Raw genomic sequence first — 20302 nt, forward strand, 5'->3', positions numbered from 1 at the left:
TCTCTCTCACTGTCCACTCTGCCTGTCAAAAAAAAAAAAAAAAAAAAAAAAAGAAAAGAAAAAAGAAAGGTAGAGTGACAGAGACAGAGAGACAGAGAGAGAGATCTTCCATCCCATCCACTGTTTCACTCCCCAGATGGTTTGGACGGTCCTGGGTGGGAAGTCCTGAAGCCAGAAACCAGGAACTCTATCAGGGTCTCCCAGATGGGTGCAGGGGCCCAAGCACTTGGGCCATCTCTGCTGCCTTCCCAGGTGCGCCAGTAGGGAGCTGGAACAGCAGCCAGGCAGCTGGGACTCCAGCCAGCACTCTGACATGGAGGCAGGCATTGCAGGTGGTGCCTTAACCCGCTGCGCCACAACGCTGGCCCCATAGCTCCAGCACTTTGTTATCAGATTATTCAAGTTATTGAGTGAACCACATGTTGGAAATGAGCAGAATTCAGAATCTTCCATTCCTTGCTTATCTCGGAGAGACCAACAACCAGGTGTCACGTCACATCTCTGAAAGACTCCTTCTCCCCTCTTCTATTCAAATTCGGTATTAATAGGTCCACAAGTGAGATGGTCAAAGTCAGATAGTTTAAGGTCATGAGCTGGAAGCCACTCCTCCCTTGCTCTGTGTTACCTGCCTACCTGTCAATCAGGCGACCCTTCCCCAGGAAGTACTTCCCCTTCCCTGGGACCGGGGGCGGTACTATGTAAACACTTCCGTTTTTCTAAGCTCATAAAAGGCCATGTAATGCGGAAGCTTGCTGTCTCTCTGCATGGCCCCGCTAGCAGAGTAGGGTCTGAAAATCCTCTGTATCTTCCCTGGCCCACTCTCCCTAAATAAAAGACTCCTGTGCCAGTGCAAGCTACTCATTTTGCAAATAAACTTCACCACGCTGCACGTCGAGTTTGTGCCTTTACTCAGAAGTCTTCTCTAAGTAAAAGGTAAGAGTGTAATAGAATCCTAGGCCCAACCTAGTCCACAACCCGAGGACTTGGGAGGCGTTCAGGACATCGGAAGTCAGCAATTGAACCAGCCAAGGCTAGTATGTAGCCTGTACTTCCAAAACTTAGTACAGAAGTGTACTAAGGACACTTGGAGTGTCCTGTTCATCTTGCACTCGTGTTTGCTATCACACTTGCAGTATTCACTCCTTTTGGTGTTGTGAGTAAAACCTGGACGGGATCTTAGCAGACAGTTTCCTGGTCAAGTCAGGCCCTGGTTAAAGTGCTCCCACCTGTACTCCCCCAAGACCCATTGATCAGACTCAGGTGCAGCCCTCTTGGTTCCCCTGCCTGGTCCTCACGGGCGGCTGAGAGGCTCGTTCTTGGCCTTGGAGGCGTTGGGGTTTGGAGTCAGAGAAAGGCCAGGCGGCACCCCGCTGGGAACATGAACTTGCCTCAGACAGGAAGTGGGAGTTTAGCAGGTGGTCTACAGGTGGGGCGGGGCTAGGACAGGGCAGGACAGGCACTGATGTGTGGGGTGACTCTGAGGCTGCAGGGAATGCTGGTGCCCAGGTCATGGGGTTCTGTTCTCGAGGACGATGTTACAAAGCTGTTTGCCCAGGTCAGAATCTGCCTTCAGGTTAGGCGGATGAATCTGGGAAGAATCAAAAAGGGGGATGATGTGGCCGGTGCTGTGGCATAATGGGTAAGACCACCATCTGCAGCATTGGCATCCCATATGGGCACCGGTTCGAATTCCAGTAGAAGATGGCCCAAGCCATTGCGGCCAATTGGGGAGTGAACCAGAGGATGGAAGATACTCTCCCTCTCTCTCTCTCTCTCTCTCTCTCTCTCTCTCTCTCTCTGCCTCTCCATAACTCTGCCTTTCAAATAAATAAAGCTTAAAAAAAAAAAGTGGAAGGATTGGCAGGAGGAGCACCTGCAGGAATGGCCATGGTCATGGTGCAGGCTGAGGCTTGATGGGCAAGGCACTGCTACCACCAGGGAGGGTCCTGAGGACAGGCCTGGGACAGCTGGGACAGGCTGAGTGGGGACACCCGGGCATCTGGGGAGGCTTCCTGGCCCCAGGACCCCCACGTGGGGTTCCCTAGGCTTCCTTGGAGAGTGGACCCTCTACATCTCTTAATCAATCTCTGTTGCTCTTTTTTTTTTTTTTGACAGGCAGAGTGGACAGTGAGAGAGAGAGACAGAGAAAGGTCTTCCTTTTTTCCAGTGGCCGCTGCAGCCTGCACACCGTGCTGATCTGAAGCCAGGAGCCAGGTGCTTCTCCTGGTCTCCCATGGGGTGCAGGGCCCAAGCACTTGGGCCATCCTCCACTGCACTCCCGGGCCACAGCAGAGAGCTGGCCTGGAAGAGGGGCAACTGGGATAGAATCCGGTGCCCCGACCGGGACTAGAACCCAGTGTGCCAGCGCCGCAGGCAGAGGATTAGCCTGTTGAGCCGTGGCGCTGGCTCTCTGTTGCTCTTAACACCGAAAGGGCTGGGGCTGGCGCTGTGGCGTAGCAGGTTGATGCCCTGGCCTGAAGCTCCAGCATCCCATATGGGCGCCAGTTCGAGACCCGGCTGCTCCTCCTCTGATCCAGCTCTCTGCTATGGCCTGGGAAAGCAGTAGAAGATGGCCCAAGTCCTTGGGCCCCTGCACCCACGTGGGAGACCCAGAAGAAGCTCCTGGCTCCTGGCTTTGGATCTGCACAGCTCCAGCCATTGCGGCCATCTGGGGAGTGAACCAGTGGATGGAAGACCTCTCTCTCTGTCTCTACCTCCCTGTAACTCTGTCTTTCAAATAAATAAATCTTTAAAAAAAACATCAAGAGGGGTGAGTTCTGTGATGACAACAGACAACTCGCACTCAACCCAGGGGGATAGAAAATATTATTCCTGCTTAAAAGAAATGGGAGATCAGAGAAACTAGGACACTTGTCCAAGGCCAGATAAACCCCAGAGGATCACCCTTGAGCAGGCCCAATGCTAGCCTCCATGCTTTGCAGGGATCCTGGGAAGGGGCCAGGTGAGCTTCCTGGTGGCAGCTGTGTATCTGGGGCGTGGTCTCCTTCGCAGCTCAGGGGAGTGGTCTGGGCCGCTGAACTGCCTAAACCTTGCTAGCTGATGGCTGCTCCTCATTCAGTAGATTGGCAGCAATAGCAAGGCAGCAGGTGATGGCTCAAGTAGGTGAATCTCTGCCACCCACCTGGGAGACCGAGCCTAAGTGTCCAGCTGCTGACTTTGGCCTGGCCCCGCCCTGGCTGTTGCAAGCATTCAGGGAGTGACCCAATGGATGGGAATCCTGTCTGTCTGCCTCTCTATCTTCCTGCCTCGCTAAATACTTTTGTAAAGGGGCTGCAATTGGATTAGAAGACAACGTGAAAACAAGCAAGTGCTAAACTGTATGTGTCGTGAATGAAGAACTCCCGAGAGTTCAGAGACGAGAGACAGCAGTCGAGACCCTGATTTTCTGTCCATCTGTTTGCTAGCCTTGGAAGAAGGGTTCACATACGTCCTTCCCACCCCACTCCAAACCTGAAACTCTGCACCTGCCCTCCCGTGTCCCTTGGCCAGTGTACCGGCTCACTGTCCCCTGCTTCTGTCTGTTGTTCCCACTCTGATTTTGTGTTCCAAACTAGAATCCCCTGTCCTGGCTCTGTCCCCAGTGCCCACCAGTTCTGGTGTCCTGAAGCTGAGACTTCCCTCGATTTGGAGGGGGAGGCTTCCAAGACCAGTGGGACTTTTGAAGCTGATGTTGTAGGCAGTTCCAGCTGCCAGCCAAGGCCCTCTCTGGGTGCTGACTGCATTTCTCTCTACGATCCCTTTTCATTATTGGCTACACGAAACTCTTTTAGGCTCTGGAACTACTCCCTAGGATCTTGCCCTTCTCTGTCCTTGCTCTTGTGAGCCTTGTTATTCCAGGAAATCCACAGAGAAGGCAGAACTTGGCTGGGCTTAAGCAAGTGTGGTTTGGCAAATGGGCAGGAGAAAGACACTGGTTAGGGAAGTTGCTAGTGGTTCACACCAGTTTTGTTCTCATTGGCATTTAGGCTGTGGTGATGTTTTTGGTAAGAACATGACACTGTGTAGGGTTCCTGTGTCGCCCGGGGACCAATGTGTGTGTATGTTAGCTACGATATGAGAATTTCCCAGTCATCACTTGGACTTGACACCAAAACTGCTCTGCATCCCATGAAAGGGCCACAGAAGAGAGGGGTCAAGTTTCCTGCAGTGTGGGAAACTGTGGGTTGCCTGGATTAAGGTGTATTGGCAGGAATACTCCCAACCATTCCGGCTGAGAAAGGTTGCACACTGCAGAATACTGAGTGGCACATTGTGGCAGCCATGTGAACTCCCCAGTTAGAGAAGAAGCAATTGCAGATCACCAGAGAAAGATCTAGTAACAGCTCAGTGATGTGGTGTTCAAAATAAGACAACTTTCCACAGAACCGAATGTTATTCCTTTAAGAGATCAAATCTTCATTGGAAATTCCATTACTTTTCTCCACTTTTTAAAAAGTAGAACATATTAAACTAAATTAACAATGCTATGTGGCCCAGATCTCGCTAGATATGTTTTGTTAGAGATTTGTTTATTTTATTTGAAAGAGTTACAGAGAGGGAGACACAGCGGGAGAGCAAGATCTTCGTGCGCTGATTCACTCCCCAAGTGGCTGCAACAGCCAGTGCTGGGCCAGGCCGAAGCCAGGGGCCAGGAGCTTCATCCAGATCTCCCACATGGGTGGCAGGGCCTCAAACACTTGGGCCGACTTCTGCTGCTTTTCCCAGGCCATTAGCAGGGAACTGGGTCAGAAGTGGAGCAGCTGGGACAGGAACCGGTGCTGTATGGGATGCCGGCATTGGGGGCAGTGGCTTTACCTGCTACGCCACAACACCAGCCCCAGAACATTTTTATAAAGCGTGCTCACTGCAGTTTCTGCTGATGGGCAGATCTGTGCTGGGAGCCTAAGTAAAACATTAGTGATAGGAACGTTAGGGCTGCAAAATCAGTCATGGTCTGTAAATCGGCTGCAAGGTGTGTGAGAAGGCAGAGCTGCAGGGAAGCAGTCCCTGGGGTAGGGCAGGGACAGAGTCTAGAGGGAGGACTGAGGGCCTGAGACGTGGGGTCTACGAGGAATGGGGACTGTGACCTTGATAGCTACTGTGTGCAGGTCTCAGGGTCGGGGGGCCTGAGATGCGGGGGCAGGCCAGCTGGTGCTACACCTGTCTGCCCTTTTCTTTGGATTGCTGTGGTTTGTTGTTGGTGGTCTTCATGGCTCTCCCCTAAGTCCCCTCGCTTCACTCCTGGGGACTCTGTATCTTCCTAAAGCAGCAACATTTCTAGGCCATGCTTTGACTTGCTTGCTCTCTCTCTCCCCCCCTCCCCCCGATGCATCTCATTTTTCATCCCTCTTTGCTGGTTCTTTGGTCCTGCCCACCTATTTCTGGTGTCCGGGTCACCACGTGCTCCCCGGCTGGCTTCTGTAGCTGTCCAGGCACTGCTGTCACAGTCCATGCTGGTGTCCTGGGCAGAACAAGTTGCTTCATGTCATTGGTGACCTTCAAGGTTCACACCTTCCCACAGTGCACCGCTGCTCACTCACTCCCAGAGGCCACTGGGGGCCTTGTCAGGTTTGCAGCTGTTGTGGAGAACAGAGAGTACCAGATGTGAGACAAGTACCAGTTGGCCATTAGTGCCATGTGCTCTGTCTTATCTTTTTTGGGAAACAAAAACTTGCTTTCAAGCCCCTTGCTTATTTTAAAATCAGTTTGCATTTCATGAACTCAACCCACAAGAGCTGTGGGGGGCAAATGAGCTAAGATGTTGATTGTGCAAAATTTAGGGAAAAGTCAACTTGAATTAAAAACTCCACAGCAATGAACAAATAAATATTGGTAGATAATTAAGAAATGATGATAGTGCTGATTCTAACACTATCTAGGAAGCACCTGAGCACCATAGTAACAGGCACAATAAGAGTAATAATTTGGAGGGAGAATTTTAAGCTTTCCAAGTGCCAGCTAAGTAAACATACTACCTAGAAATGTCTCATTGGGCATTTTCTTGAGAGACTTGAAGTCCTATTCTCTGGTTTTTGGACCCATGTGAGTTTTTTTTCTCTAACACAGAGATGGAACCAAAGGTCATAGGTTGGCCTAACCCCATGAATCTTTAAAACAAGAATCACTTTCTTCTCCCTGTGGTCTCAGAAGAAAGTGGGGAGCAAACTGGTTGAGAGCCCAGCATCCTGCCTCCCCTCTCTCTGCCCCTACAGCGAGAAGCAGCAAAGTGGACTTCTCGCTCACCCTGCGTCTTACTGAGAAGCACTATTGCCAGGGGTGTAGAATTCTGGGTACCAAATAATCCAAGGATTCAGGAAGGCATCACCTCTGAGAGAGTCACATGAGAGCAAAGGCAAGAAAGCTTTGGGAGGAAATACTGATATCAAGGCACTTTGCTTCCTTCAGGTAAGAAGGTCATGGTGAGTTCTATGCGTCCATCCATCCATCTTTTCATCCATCCACCTGTCCTTCCATCCAACCACCAAACATCCATATTTTTATCCATCTATCTATCTATCCACACACCTATGTAGCTTAGAATTAGAATTTAGAAGTAATGTTTGTCAAAGAATGTGTATTGACATATTTATTTGAAATAATTTTAAAAAACCAGAAAGTATTGAAGGTAAGCCTGATTTTGCAAATTATTTTCCTAATGAAGACAGCTTTAACAATTATATAGTATGATAGACATTTTCTATAAATGGTATGAGCCAAATTTGCAATGTCAAAGCTTAAAAATATATTTAAAGAGTTAAACAACTATGATACAGGAGAAATTTGACTTTTTACATTCATTTAATCACAAAAATGCCAGGTGAAAAAGGTATGAATGGGCATAGAGTGTTCCAATGTTATTTTCCGCTGCGGATACCAGAACAAAAGGATTGAGCATTGTTGCTGCAGAGAATGGGAATAATGATATTTTGCTTGGAGAAGATGAAGGGAGGTGGAAACTGGAGCTGGCAGGAGGGCAGGGCCTATTCTTGCAAACCAAACTCAGTTGTAAACACTTGTGTGCAGAACACAAGGTGCTGTGTGCATACAGAGATGGGTAAATACCGATAGCATTGCTGTGCTTGTCAACCAGGTTAATTCAATTTTTTTTTTTTTTAAAAAGCTATGCCATACGTCATTTCTGGAGGAAGTTTGGATCTTAACGAAATAAAAGTAGGCTCTCATAACTTCCAAAATGTGAGTCAAGGCAGGTGTTTTCTTGGCGACTGGAGTGCCTGCTCCTGGTTCTTCCTGCTACGGCACAGCCCGGGAGGCAGTGGTCACGGCTCAGCAGGTCCTTGGGTGCCTGGAGAGTGGGAGGCCTGGACTGAGTCCCTGGGCTCTGGGAATCTGGGGGTCCAGGGTGCTGACTGTGTCATCTCTGGATCTGGAGGTCGTTTCGGAGGTGGGTTCACTTAGTGGAAGTCAATGGAGCTGACTGTGGCCTGTGTGTTAGATGCATCACAGTACACTTCAGCAATATTGACAACAGCCAGCAGCGGGGTGGGCTGGCAGCCCGGCAGCTTAGAGGCCCTCATCCCATACTGGAATACCAGGGTTGGATTCCTGAAATGGCTCCTGAGTCCAGCTTCCTGCTGCTGAGCACCTGGCTGGGGGGGCGGGGGGGGGCAGCAGGTGTTAACTGGTGGAGACCCTGTCACACACAGCAGTGGGCTGGTGCTGAAATGGCCCTGGGTGGAACAGGGCAAGCCCGGAGCGAGAGGCTGTCTCAGAGAGAGCTCAGGCTTTCCGGGTGCCTGTTCCAGCGCTGCCACTGCTGCCTCTGTCTCATTAGTCACGAACCACGCCCTTCTCCTCCCCCCAACCCATCGCTGGGGCTGCAGACCTTCGGCTCCTACTCCCGCTGATGGGGTACACAGGTCAGAGCTTCGTCAGGGGTCAGGACCAGGCCCGGCCCGCGGCTACACAGGCATCTCCTAGGCTGCGCGACCAGCACCCATTCCCTTGTTCTCAGTCAGGATCTGGAGGAGCCAGGAGCCACCCCGTACGTGTCCCCTGAGAAGCCCAGGGAGGGACCTGGCCGTTGCAGCCTCCGGGCCCCGAGGGGACTCTGCAGGCACTGGAGGGGACCTTTTCCTCTGCTTGGCAGGCAGGGAACGGGGGAGCCCTTGCTGAGACCCTGCAGGCAAGCGACCAGGGCCGCGCAGGGCGCCACACTGCGCAGTGTCCTCAGATCCCCGCTGGACCACGCTCTGGGAAATCAAAGCCGCCGCGCGCCCTGCAAGGGCCCTGTCCTTGGGCGGGCCGCCGGCTGGGAGGAAACAACAGGCCCTCAACGTGACCGTCCCCGCGTTGTGCAGACTTGAAAGGGAAATCCTCAGACTTCTGACCGGACTCCTGGGGCTCGGCCTGGCCTTGCCCAAGCAGCACAGAGGAGGAACAGCAGGGCAGGGCTGGCTGGCCTGAGCTTGGCCCTCCAGGGGGCCAGAGGGGCTGGAGGCCTGCCAGGGGCCAGGGGCCTGGGGCCTGGGGGGCTGCAGCCTGGGGGCGATGCCCCCTCCCCGTCACCCCTTCTCATCGTGCGTCCGGAAACCTGGCGCTCCGCAAGGGTGCACCCTTGGGAGCCTCCAGTGCGTCCTCCCGCGCGGCCCCACTGGCTCAGGCTCAGCCTCGTCCTCTTAGATGTTCTTGCTCCTTTTCCTTCCCAGTCCACAAAGGCAGGATGCAGAGGAAGGCCAGCAGGGGGCCGAGGGCGCTGGCGCTGGGCGCAGGAGACAGGGACGTTTGGGTTCTGGCCACGGAGGCCAGCGGCTTTGGGCAAACTGCAGGGATGGTGTCCCTGGTCGGGGGTGTTGTCACCGGCCGATGGTGTGAGTCACCGGTGCCTGGGCCAGTGCTGTGCCTCGTGCCCGGGTCGGTGCCATGGCGACGGCCGGGACAGGGCTCTGCTCTGGCTCCTGCATACTTACTGCGTAACCACCGTGTCCTACATTGCTCTCTCTCTGTCTCTCCCCCTCCTCCATCCCCTGCTGGAGGCTGAATCAGAGCTTTGCTCCATCTTGACTCACTTTAATTGCTTCTTGCTGCCATTTTGTTTGGCAACATCTGGTGAAATGCAGTCATCCTAGGCTGGTTTTGTTTTGCTGCCACGGTTCTCCGTGCAATTGCTGGGCCCTCCTAGTGGTGGAGACAGCCTGTTTCCCCCATGCCAATGCAGACAGAAGACGCGGTATCAGCTCCAGGGACACAGTAAGACAGAACAAATCAGACGTAGAGCTGAGCTGGCGAGAGCAGAACATTCTGGAATTGTGCTGCAAAGTGCACCAGGCTCCACAGGGCTTTGGCAGCACCCACTCAGCCTGCTTGTTTGTCACTGGCACTCCCCGCCAAGCCCAAAGGGACATTATTCTTCTGATGAACCCGGATTCTCCCTATAGACACCCCTAGGCCCTGGTGCGTTGTCAGCTTGTCTGGATGAACCTCAAGCATCAAGGATTAATTCGAATAAATGTTTCTCACTTTCAGAGCCATTTCCATGGAGATGGAATTTTGTTATGGAGTAGGAGGGCAAGTGTCAACAGAAATATCTTTGTGAATCCTTAAAACCCAAGACAGAGTCTCAGGTGTATTCTGGACTCAAGGCTGCAATGTGGCCTAAGGACCAACGCTCTAGCAGATGTAACACGTTGCTTTCTACTAGGAAGAAGAGAAGTAAATCTCAATGCCTGCTGTGCGGTAGACACCTTGCCTCTGTGTACAGAAGGTGTAAATCTGCTAGGAGGTTCTTATTCCCCTTTTACAAATGAGGACATTGGAAGAAGCACACAGCCGCGGGAGAGCACGCCCGGAGTTGAGAGCCGCGCTCGGAAGCCCCTCCATGCCGCCTCACCAAAGCAAATCTCGGCCACATGAGTTTCGTCTCCGTGCATGTTGTTCCTGGGCCCGTGCTCAGATGCAGCTACTGCAGAGAGCAAGATGACCCCGTGTTTGAAGAGCTCACTGGTTTGAGAGAAATGAGAGGTACAGACAGGAAACAACTCTGGCGTATTTTGTGTGTAACTGAGAAGAAGGAAGATGTTGAGTTGATGAGTGAGTAAAATTGAACTGAATGCAAAACAGACGGCTGTCAGATAAGGTCCCATTGGGGAATCCACAGTACAACATTTGGAAGAGAGGTTGAGACAGAGAAGTCTTCCATCTGCTGATTCACTCCCCAACTGGCTGCAGTGGCTGGAGCTGCCGATCCGAAGCCAGGAGCCAGGAGCCTCTTCCGAGTCTCCCATGCAAGTGCAGGGGCCTAAAGGCTTGGGCTCTCTTCCACTGCTTTCCCAGGCCATAGCAGAGAGCTGGATTGCAAATGGAGCAGTTGGGTCTCAAACTGGTGCCCATACGGGATGCCGGCACTGCAGCCGGCGGCTTTACCTGCTACGCCACAGCGCCGGCCCCGCTTATGTCCTTTTAACATTCTGCCTGCATATTTCTTCTTTTCTGCTCAGAGAAAACTGAGCCAAGAGGGACTGTCCCCGAGAGGGCCTGCCCCCTTCTGCCCGTGGAGTTGCCTGTTCCTTCTCTAAGCCTCAGCTGTATTCTCCTTTGGCTGAGTTATTTGGAATTTCTGCCCATGACTGGCAGGAGTATATAAATATCCCAGCTCTTTCACCCCACGGGGGATGGATCCCAGCGCTTCCCCGGTGGGATTTCGCTTCAGCGCCACAATAGCCACTGGCTTGATAATACACTTCTACCACATCCTTTGTCTCACTTTCTCATCCCACTTCTTCAGTTCCCAAATAAAGCCCTTGTCTCCGATTCTGTTTTTAGGAGAGCCCAAACTAAAATAAATATGGAAAACAGACTAATACTCAAAAGATAAAAAACAAAGAGAAATCAGTGCTATTGATAAATAAGCTATATTTTTGGTATCTGACATCCATCATGAAATTTGTGCTGAATGTGGGCTACGTGGGTATAATAAATGAAATTTTCAAATACTTAAAAAACATTTTTTCCTAGTAGTGTTTCGTTGCTTTCTATTTGTTAATGAGAATAACTGGTGGCCATAGAATTTTTGGAGCTTCAAATAAAACAATGAACTCACTAATTAAAAGACATCCTCAACTTACCACTTTTTTTTTTTTTTTTTTGGCCAGCTATTCTGTTGGAGAGATTTGCTTTTGCCCACTGATGTTAAGCCTAAAATGCGTATTGCTTATAATTCTTCACATCATTCCTGGTATCAACTTAATTCCTTTCCCCTGGGTATTTCACTGGATGAGAAAGACAGAAGAAACAAGAATGCAAATTAAATGATGCTCAAATCTACCTGCTTGGTTAGAGAACTCAGAACCAGACTTGCTGCAGATAATACATTCCACGTCCTTGGAAACAGGCTGTGTCGGCTGGGGTCAGAGCCACCTTCCTAGGGTACCTATGAGGGTACTTCAAAAAAATCCAAGGATAATGGAATTCAAAAATGTACCTATTTTGGTGAAAATTTTTGAAATCCGTGTGCAGTTTTTTCATAATGTGTATTTTCCACACATTTTTTTGAAGTCCCCTTGTACATGTCTAGATTTTCAGGACGGCTGAGATTAGAGAATTGGACATCAGGTCGACACTGGTCCCAGCTCCCATCAAGTGGAAGACTCTTCTTTCCAAAATTTGGGCAGCTGGTGTATGTCGGTTTTGAGTCACTGAATTTCCTTATGTAACATGTCAAAGGCTTATTTCCTTATTGCCTATCTCAAACTTCATCAAATTCTTTTTTCCTCTTTGGTATTTCCTTCAGGGTTTTCTTAATATAGTTTATAGCCTAGAGATGCCATTATCCCCAGGGTACACCTCCCAGTGAATTTTCTAGTCTCAGCTCGGTTGTAACTACTACTCCAATTGCTTCATGTATCATGTTTTTTTTTTTCCCTTTGGCTAGACTCTCAGCCATTGAAGGAAAGCATTGAAGAATCTTCTTGTAATTGCCATAAACCAGCACTGAACACAGTAAGATTCAGTAAGTACTGGTTAGTTGGCTCACTCATGCAATCTATGACTGTGAATCCCAAACTCAGAGTCCTTGAAACTTAATTCAGAATCCAAACAAGGAAATTGAGTGTAGAATGGCATCTACACCATGGCTGGCTGGCTTATTCAAATGATTCTGCAAATGATTGGGGCTGTCTCCTTTTACAAAGCACCTTCAAATGCCAGGTTGATTTCATTCTTGCAGAAGACTTTGCAGTTAGAGAAGGCAGAGATTAGATCTCCATTTCACAGTTGAGGAAGCCAAGGGTGAGGGATTTGCACTTGGTTATGAGGCTGATCTACTGGGGAGCCAAAGCTTGAGGCTTTTCAAATCAATTTAATTCCATAAAGATCTTACTGTTTGAAATTCAGTGTATAAAATTGGCCTTAGGCTTAGAGAAAATTTGGTGTATATGACTGGGTGTTGTATTTGCCCAGTGATTAACCTTATGTTTAGAAGCTCTGCATGGCGACAATTGTAGCTTCCTTGCACAATACTTACAAGCTCAGGTACTGCAGTCTGCCTGCCTGGGTTTCAACAGTTAATCTCTATAAGCATTCGCTTGTTCACCTATAAATCGGAGATGATCGGCACACTTCCCTCACAGGCTGTTTGTTAAGAGTGAATGAGGAACTGTATAATAAGAATTTAGTATAGACTTTGTAAATATTAGCAATTACTCCCATACTCCTAATCTTCATTTTTTTTCCTCTTTGGTTGTCAATCATAGCTATTTTTTTTGAAACAACACTCTTTAAATTCTGTTTTGTTTGCCTATTTTTACTGAGTTGTAAAAATTCTATTTTGTGATCCGTTACTAAATATACATATTGTAAATATTTTTTCCCTGTCTTTGACTTGTCTTTTAATTTTTCTTATTGGCAATTTTCAAAGAACATAAAATTTTTTATTTGGGTGAAGCCCGGTTTATCAAATTTTTCTTTTATGTTTTATATTTTTTGTGCCCTAAAAATTTGCTTTGCTTCCTCCAAAGTTGCAGACTGGCTGTGCTTTATCATAGTTTTTTTTTTTAAAGATTTATTTTATTTATTTGAAAGAGTTACAGAGAGAGGTAGAGACAGAGAGCCAGAAAGAGAAAGAGAGAGGTCTTCCATCTGCTGGTTCACTCCCCAAATGACCATAACAGCCAGAGCTGTGTCAATCGGAAGCCAGGAGCCAGGAACTTCTTCTGGGTCTCCCATGTGGGTGCAGGGGCCCAAGCACTTCAGCCATCTTCTACTGCTTTCCCAGGCCATAGCAGAGAGCTGGATCAGAAGTAGAACAGCTGGGACTCGAACCAGCAACCATATTGGGATGCCAGCGCTGCAGGCTGCGGCTTTAATGCACTGTGCCACAGTGCCGGCACCTTATCATAGTTCTAGAGGCTTAGTGCATGTATTTAAACATTTATTTATTTATTTGATATAAATATAAATATAAATATAAATATAAATATATATATATATAGAGAGAGAGAGAGAGAGAACACCCACAAGCTCCCATCTACTCATTCACTCCACAGATGCCTGCAACACCCAGAGCTGGGCAAAGCCAAAGCTGGGAGTTGGGAACTCAGTCAGGGTCTCCCACGTGGGTGCCAGGGACCCACCTCCTTGTGCCAACACCTGCTGCCTCCTGGGGTGCTTGTTAACAGGAAGTTGGTATAGGACTCAAGGCCAGGACTCAAATCCAGGAATCCAATATGGGATGTAGGTATAAGGCTTGCTCCAGAGCTTACATTTAAATTGAGGATTCGTTTTGTATCACTGTTTGTGTAGCAAGGTCAAGGTTCACTTTTTTCCAAGCAACATCCTGTTGCTCCACCACCATTTATTGAAAATATGATCCTTTGGTGGCCGGCGCTGTGACATAGCGGGTTAGTGCCCTGGCCTGAAGCGCTGGCATCCCATATGGGCACCAGTTCAAATCCTAGCTGCTCTTCTTCCAATCCAGCTCTCTGCTATGGCCTGGGAAAGCAGTGGAAGATGGCCCAAGTCCGTGGGCCCCTGCACCCACGTGGGAGACCCAGAGGAAGCTCCTGGCTCCTGGCTTCGGATCAGCACAGCTCCGGCTGTTGCAGCCATCTGGGGAGTGAACCAGTGGATGGAAGACCTCTCTCACTGTCTCTGCCTCTCTCTGTAACTCTGTCTCTCAAATAAATAAAATAAATCTTTTTTAAAAAAAAGAAAATATTACCCTTTCTCCACTGAATGGCCATGATACCTTTTAAAGAAAATCATTGCTGTGCAGATCTGATCTGAATCCCTGTTGTTGCACCAATACCAGACTCTTCATCTCATTAGATTTCCAGTAGGTCTTTAAATAGCACAGTGTAAATCTTTCAACTGTGTTCTTTTTAAAAAAAAAAAAAAATTGCTTTGGCTCATCTAGGTTATTTGCATTCCCTTATAAATCCACATTCAGCTCATCAATTTGCATTTCTTCTTTTTTAAAGATTTATTTATTTATTTGAAAGGCAGAGTTACAGAGAGGCAGAGGCAGAGAGAGAGAGGTCTTCCATCCGCTGGTTCACTCCCCAGATGGCTGCAATGGCCGGAGCTGAGCTGATCCAAAGCCAGGAACCCAGAGCTTCTTCTGGGTCTCCTATGTGGGTCCAGGGGTCCAAGGACTTGGCCGTCTTCTACGACTTTCCCAGGCCATAGCAGAGAGCTGGATAGGAAGTGGAGCATCTGGGACTGGAACCGGTGCCCCTATGGGATGCCAGCACTGCAGGCAGCGGCTTTACCTACTACGCCACAGCGCTGGCCCCCAATTTGCATTTCATGTACAAATGTCTGCTACTGGAAGTTTGACCGGAATTACATTGACTCTCTGTATCAATTTGGGGAGAATTCACACGTCTTAACGATATTGAGTCTTCCAGTTTTGGATAGGGTATACTTTATTTTTTCTCAAAACTGTTTTCTGGATTTTAAAGTTCAGATACTGCAAATACTTTGTTAGATTTATCCCGAACTATTTCATATTTTTAAAGGCTATTGTAAGTTGAATTTTTAAAATTTCGTTATCCAATTCTCATTGTGATATATGTAAATACACATGATTTTTTTTTAACTTTTATCATGTCACTATGTTAAAGTCACTTGTTAATTTAGATGTCTCAGGATTTTCTATGTATTTGACTTAAAAAGAGTTTCCCCAAAGTTAGCTCAAGAAAAATGCCAGTGGATCTGCCACACTCTCTCTGGAACGTTCTAGTTTTCCTTTGGAGATATTTGCTTTTCCCAGTCCCAGTCCCTGTTTTCCTTTATTAGCTGCATGTAGTTTTATAAGAAGAATGGGAATTGTGTATGAAACAGAGGACTCGGTGTAATAGTCAGATGCAAGCATGTCCCTTTTCATGGCCTGAAGAAAGTGACTGCATTTCTAACTTCAAAAACTCAATTCAAGAGATCCTTTGACTCCACATTTGTCTCCCATTTTATCCCTGAATTCGTAGCTAAACCTGAAGTACTTCTATTGTCAGCGGTTCTAACAAGCAGCTGCTGCTTTCCCCTCCTCTTTTCCATTTCTTTCTTTCTTCTTCCTCTCCAGCCCACTTCTTCTTTTAGAAGGAGGGAGTGAGAAGCACAGCAAACATTAGAGCTGTCTGTTACGAACAACTCACCAGTAAAAATAGGTTCTTGTGCACTGATGTAGATCAGCTGTTTTCTGCTTTGATCTCCCTCAAAACGGATCCATTAAATCAGCTGATCAAGATGTCTTACCTTGGCTGGAATGAGACTTTTCAATACAGATAAAAAGTAGGTGAGCAAATGCTCAATGCGAGTATAGAGTAGTAATGAAATTTCTGGTAACTTTTGTCTACTTAGAATGTCTTCACGATCCTTCCAGTCTATATGTGTTTGTGGAATTTTACATATATAGTCCAAAAGTAGGACTATTCAACTTGGTTGCTTCTCCCTATGGAGTGTATTTCCCCCGAAATCTTTAAGTATGGGTTCGACAGCTGCGTCAAAGTCCTTATCTTTCAAGTTCATCTGGGTTATTTCAGGGCTGGTCTTCCTTGACTGCCTTTTTCAATTGACTATGAATTACTTTTCCATGTTTCTTTGTATGTCTAGTAATTTTTTATTGTATCCTTGACATTTTGTGCAATACCTTCTAGAGACTTTTGTTTCTGTTATGCTCTTCCAGGTAATATGGATGTTTTAGAAACATACAGAACCAAGCCTTAAATATCAGTTCTGTGCTTTAGCCTTAACTGAGTTGCTGGAGGTATACTCTATTTATGGGGACAGCCAGAGCAGATTTGGGGAGTTTCCTCCTTAACTCTGTTCTTTCTAAAATTTCTCTCCTGATTTCCCAGCTGCTGTGGTTGCTTTGATTTCTGGCCCTACCTCTTCAAACAGTAGCATGATGGGCTTCTCTGTCCTGCAGGGTGTGGATCAGGTTTGCCCCCAGACAAAAAACTGGAAAACAAAACAAAAATAGGAGACTCACCCAATGCCATTCCCTTCTTCTAGATTTCAAATCCTCTCCAACGTTTTTACTTACTCTCCAGTGCTTTCAGGTAGTGGTTTTAAGATATTTTGTCTAAAGTTTCTCGTTATATTTGTATTCAGCCAATACCAGAGGTGGAACCTGGCCTTGTGAGTGATGTCCCACAACATCCAAAAAAGATCCGAGAAGAGATTCAACTTTAGGCTCTCTGCAGATCATGCATTAACTTATGAAAACTCAAGTATAAGTGTGCTTCTAGAATGTTTTCCCTGTTACTTTTTAAAGACTGCCTGACAATCAAACATGGTAATTTCAACTCAGAGGCCATTTGCCGACTTACAGAACAATGCCGGCAGAATCTTCTCATTGGTGTGCACCACACAGGCAGAGTCACCTTCCCGAGTCCCAGTTCCTTAGAAACATGTCCACAGAGGCAAAAGCAGACCTGAAGTCGCCTCTCCTTCGTGCTCAGCTGGACTCCCCAGTTACTGCCTGGCTCCCCAGAAATCTGCCTCTCTGGTCACGATTTTGGAGCCTGGTCATGATTCATCCTGGTGGCTAAGGCATCCAAACCCACTCCAATTAACAGGAATTCAGAACAGCTCTCCCTCCCCAAGAATGTTCCCAACCATCTTCACAGCAGAAAAAGGAAAGGAGAAAGCTACTAGAGCTAGATTGGGAGCGTGTTTTCTTCTCTCAACTCTGCATACAACTTTGCAAATTGTTCTTCTCCATATCATGAGACTTGAAGGCACGCCCTCAGTTCCATTTGGTGTCTTTCCACCCACACTGAGCAATGTCACGTTTCCTTTTCCCAATCTTCTCCATCTGCTTCTGCTACCAAATCTGACTTGGTCTCAGCAAGTACACGGAGGGATAGTGTGCTTGTCAATTTTTTTGCTGCCGTAACAAAATACCTAAGACCGGCTACTTTATAGAGAAAAGAGTTTTATTTCATTCACAGTTTTGTAGGAAGAGTCCAAGATTGTGTAGCCCATATTTTTGCCTCTGATGAGGCCCTTGTGCAAGATGGCATCCTGATGGCAATTTAGGGGCTGGTGCTGTGGCATAGTAGGCTAAGCCTCTGCCTGCGGTGCTGTCATCCTATATGGGCACTGGTCCGTGTCCTGGCTGCTCCACTTCTGATTCAGCTCTCTGCTATGGCCTGGGAAAGCAGTAAAAGATGACCCAATTTCTTGAGCCCCTGCACCTACATGAGAGACATGGAAGAAGCTCCTGGTTCCTGGCTTTGGATGGGCCCAGCTCTGGCCATTGTGGCCATTTGGAGAGAGAACCAATGGATGGAAGACCTTTCTCTCTGTCTCTCCCTCTCTCTGCCTGCAATTCTACCTTTTAAATAAATATAATCTTAAAATTTTTTTAAAAATGTTGCTGGGACTGGTATTATGGTATAGTGGGCTGAACCTCCTGTGATGCTGCCATTACATATTGGGGTGCCAGTTGAAGTCCCAGCTGCTCTACTTCCAATCAAGTTCCCTGCTGATAAGCCTGGGAAAGTAAGTGGCCAAGTTCTTGGGCTCCTGCCCTCCATGTGGGAGACCCAGACAGAGATCCTGGTTCCTTGCTTTGGACAGTGTGGTCATTTGGGGAGCGAGTCAGCAGAGGAAAGATCTCTTTCTCTGTGTGTCACTCTACATTTCAAATTAGTAAAGTGAATCTTCATGAATAAATAGATAAATAACAGTAGGTGTTGACACCTTTGCCTGCCTGGGATGTTAGTACTCACTTTCAGTTACCCAAACCTGTGATGAGTAGGCACTTAATACCCTAGAAGGTAAAATGACATTTATAGAGTTAAAAAAACATGTTTGGGGCCAGTGTTGTGGCATAGCGGGTAAAGCTGCTGCCTGCAGTGCTGGCATCCCATATCGGCACCAATTCAAACCCCAGTTGCTCTACTTCCAATCCAGCTCTCTGCCTATGGCCTGGGAAAGCAGTAAAAGCCCAAGTTCTTGGGCCCCTGCAGCTGCGTGGGAGACCCGGAAGAATCTCCTGGCTCCTGGCTCTCTTGTGTGGGCCTGACTGAGGTAGGCCAGCAGGACAAGACACTGAGGGTCCTCCCTGGAAATCCCACAGTGAGGGAAGGATGTCTGGCCGCGGGCCGGGCTTGGATGTCCCTTGTGGAACACTGGTCCAGCTCAGCTTGGAAGTAGGTGGTGTGAATTAGGATGCTGCAGGATGCAAGGCTCAGAAACCCCTCCCCCAAGTGACATAGGCTACAGAGCAGCAGTGCAGGCTGGGAAACTCCAGGGTTGCTAATTCAGAGGCTGGCTGGCTCATTTCCCTGCTGCTTCGCCCTTTCCCAGGCTGCTCTCGTTGACCCAGCTCAAAGTGCGTGTGTGTACACATGTGTGTGTGTGTGCATGTGTGTGTGCATGTGTATCTGTGGAAGCCCCAAAGTCACTTCCAGACATTTGGAATGTCCAGAAGAACAGAAGGAGGGTTGTCTTTTCTTACCTCTCCTGTTAGGAGTGAAGGCACCCACCTAAGCTCCACACACACACACACACACACACACACGTAATTTGCTTGCTCTCATGCCTAGTCAGCCAGAATTGGGTCCCAAGGTCCTTGCAGAGTCTCTCACTGGCCAAGTCATTGGATACAGAATAGACCATCTGAAGTGAGAAGATGCTGGGGAGGCAAGAACAGGACCAGGATGGGAAGAACGGACATCATGGAACAAATAGTCCCAGATGTTCTTGGACAATTAGGGAGAGGGTACAGGTCTTGCAAGGGCTACAACACATTCTGCCATAGAGACAGGGCTGATTTGGCTTGAAACACAAAAGAGATGCTATCAGATTTGCATTATCAGGCTGCTGTGGCATAATAAATAAATAACCATATAAGTAGATACACAAAGTTGGACTGGATGTTTGGCCTAACAGTTCAGCTGCTGCTTGGGACACTCCCATTCCATAACCGAGTGCTTGGGTTTGAATCCCAGCTCTGTCCTTGATTCCAGCTTCCTGCTAATTTGTCCTCTGGGAGGCAGTAGGTGATGCCTCAAGCAGTTGGGCCTCTGCCACCTGTATGGGAGACTCGGATTGAGTTTTGGGATCCTGGCTTTGGCCTGGCCCAGCCAAGGCTGTCGTGGGCATCTGCAGAGTGAACCAGTGGAAGGAAGATCCCTCTGTTTCTCTCTCTGTCACCCTAACTTTCAAATGAAAATAAATAAATAAAACTTTAAAAGCAGAAAATTAATAAAAGCTTAAATGGGCAAGCAACGCAAATAAAATCCCACTGCTCACTCACTTCACAAGCTAAGATGTGGAATCAACCTAAATGCCATCAACTGAAGACTGGATAAAGAAATTATGAGATATGTACTCTATGGAATACTACAGAGCAGTAAAAAGGGGGGGGTGGTGGTGCTGCGGTGGAGCAGGTTAATGCCCTGGCCTGAAGCGTGGCATCCCATATGGGTGCCGGTTAGAGATCTGGCTGCTCCACTTCCCATCCAGCTCTCTGCTATGGCCTGGGAGAGCAATGGAGGATAGCCCAGATCTTTGGGTCCCTGCACCTTCGTGGAAGACCTGGAGGGGACTCCTGGCTCCTGGCTTTGGATCAGCACAGCTCTGGCTGATGCGGCCAACTGGGGAGTGGACCATCGGATGGAAGACCTCTCTCTCTCTCTCCCTCTCCTCTCTGTGTAGCTCTTACTTTCAAATAAATAAATAAATAAATCTTAAAAAAAGAAATCTAGGGGCCGGTGCTGTGGTGCAGTAGGCTAATCCTCCACCTGCGGTGCCAGCATCCCATATGGGCGCCGGTTCTAGTCCCGGCTGCTCCTCTTCCCATTCAGCTCTCTGCTATGACCTGGGAAAGCAGTAGAAG

General features: G+C 48.1%; 1 long non-coding RNA gene across 6 annotated transcripts; it reads left to right on the forward strand.

Moving 5' to 3' along the window:
- The first annotated feature begins 435 nt into the window (after positions 1–435).
- Positions 436–18467, forward strand: LOC149122298 (uncharacterized). 6 transcript variants are annotated; one of them, XR_016220629.1, is made up of 4 exons: positions 705–933; positions 6067–6405; positions 11888–11965; positions 13931–14112. It is a non-coding gene; the product is annotated as an uncharacterized LOC149122298 (long non-coding RNA). The 6 variants fall into 6 exon arrangements; XR_016220627.1 differs by lacking the exon at positions 13931–14112 and adding an exon at positions 18373–18467 and having other exon boundaries at positions 706–933; XR_016220628.1 differs by lacking the exon at positions 13931–14112 and adding an exon at positions 16564–16706 and having other exon boundaries at positions 706–933.
- Positions 18468–20302: the final 1835 nt, after the last annotated feature.

This window comes from Oryctolagus cuniculus, chromosome 14 (assembly GCF_051225735.1).
Source record: "Oryctolagus cuniculus isolate XC-2025 breed Fujian yellow rabbit chromosome 14, ASM5122573v1, whole genome shotgun sequence".
Classification (NCBI taxonomy): domain Eukaryota; kingdom Metazoa; phylum Chordata; class Mammalia; order Lagomorpha; family Leporidae; genus Oryctolagus; species Oryctolagus cuniculus.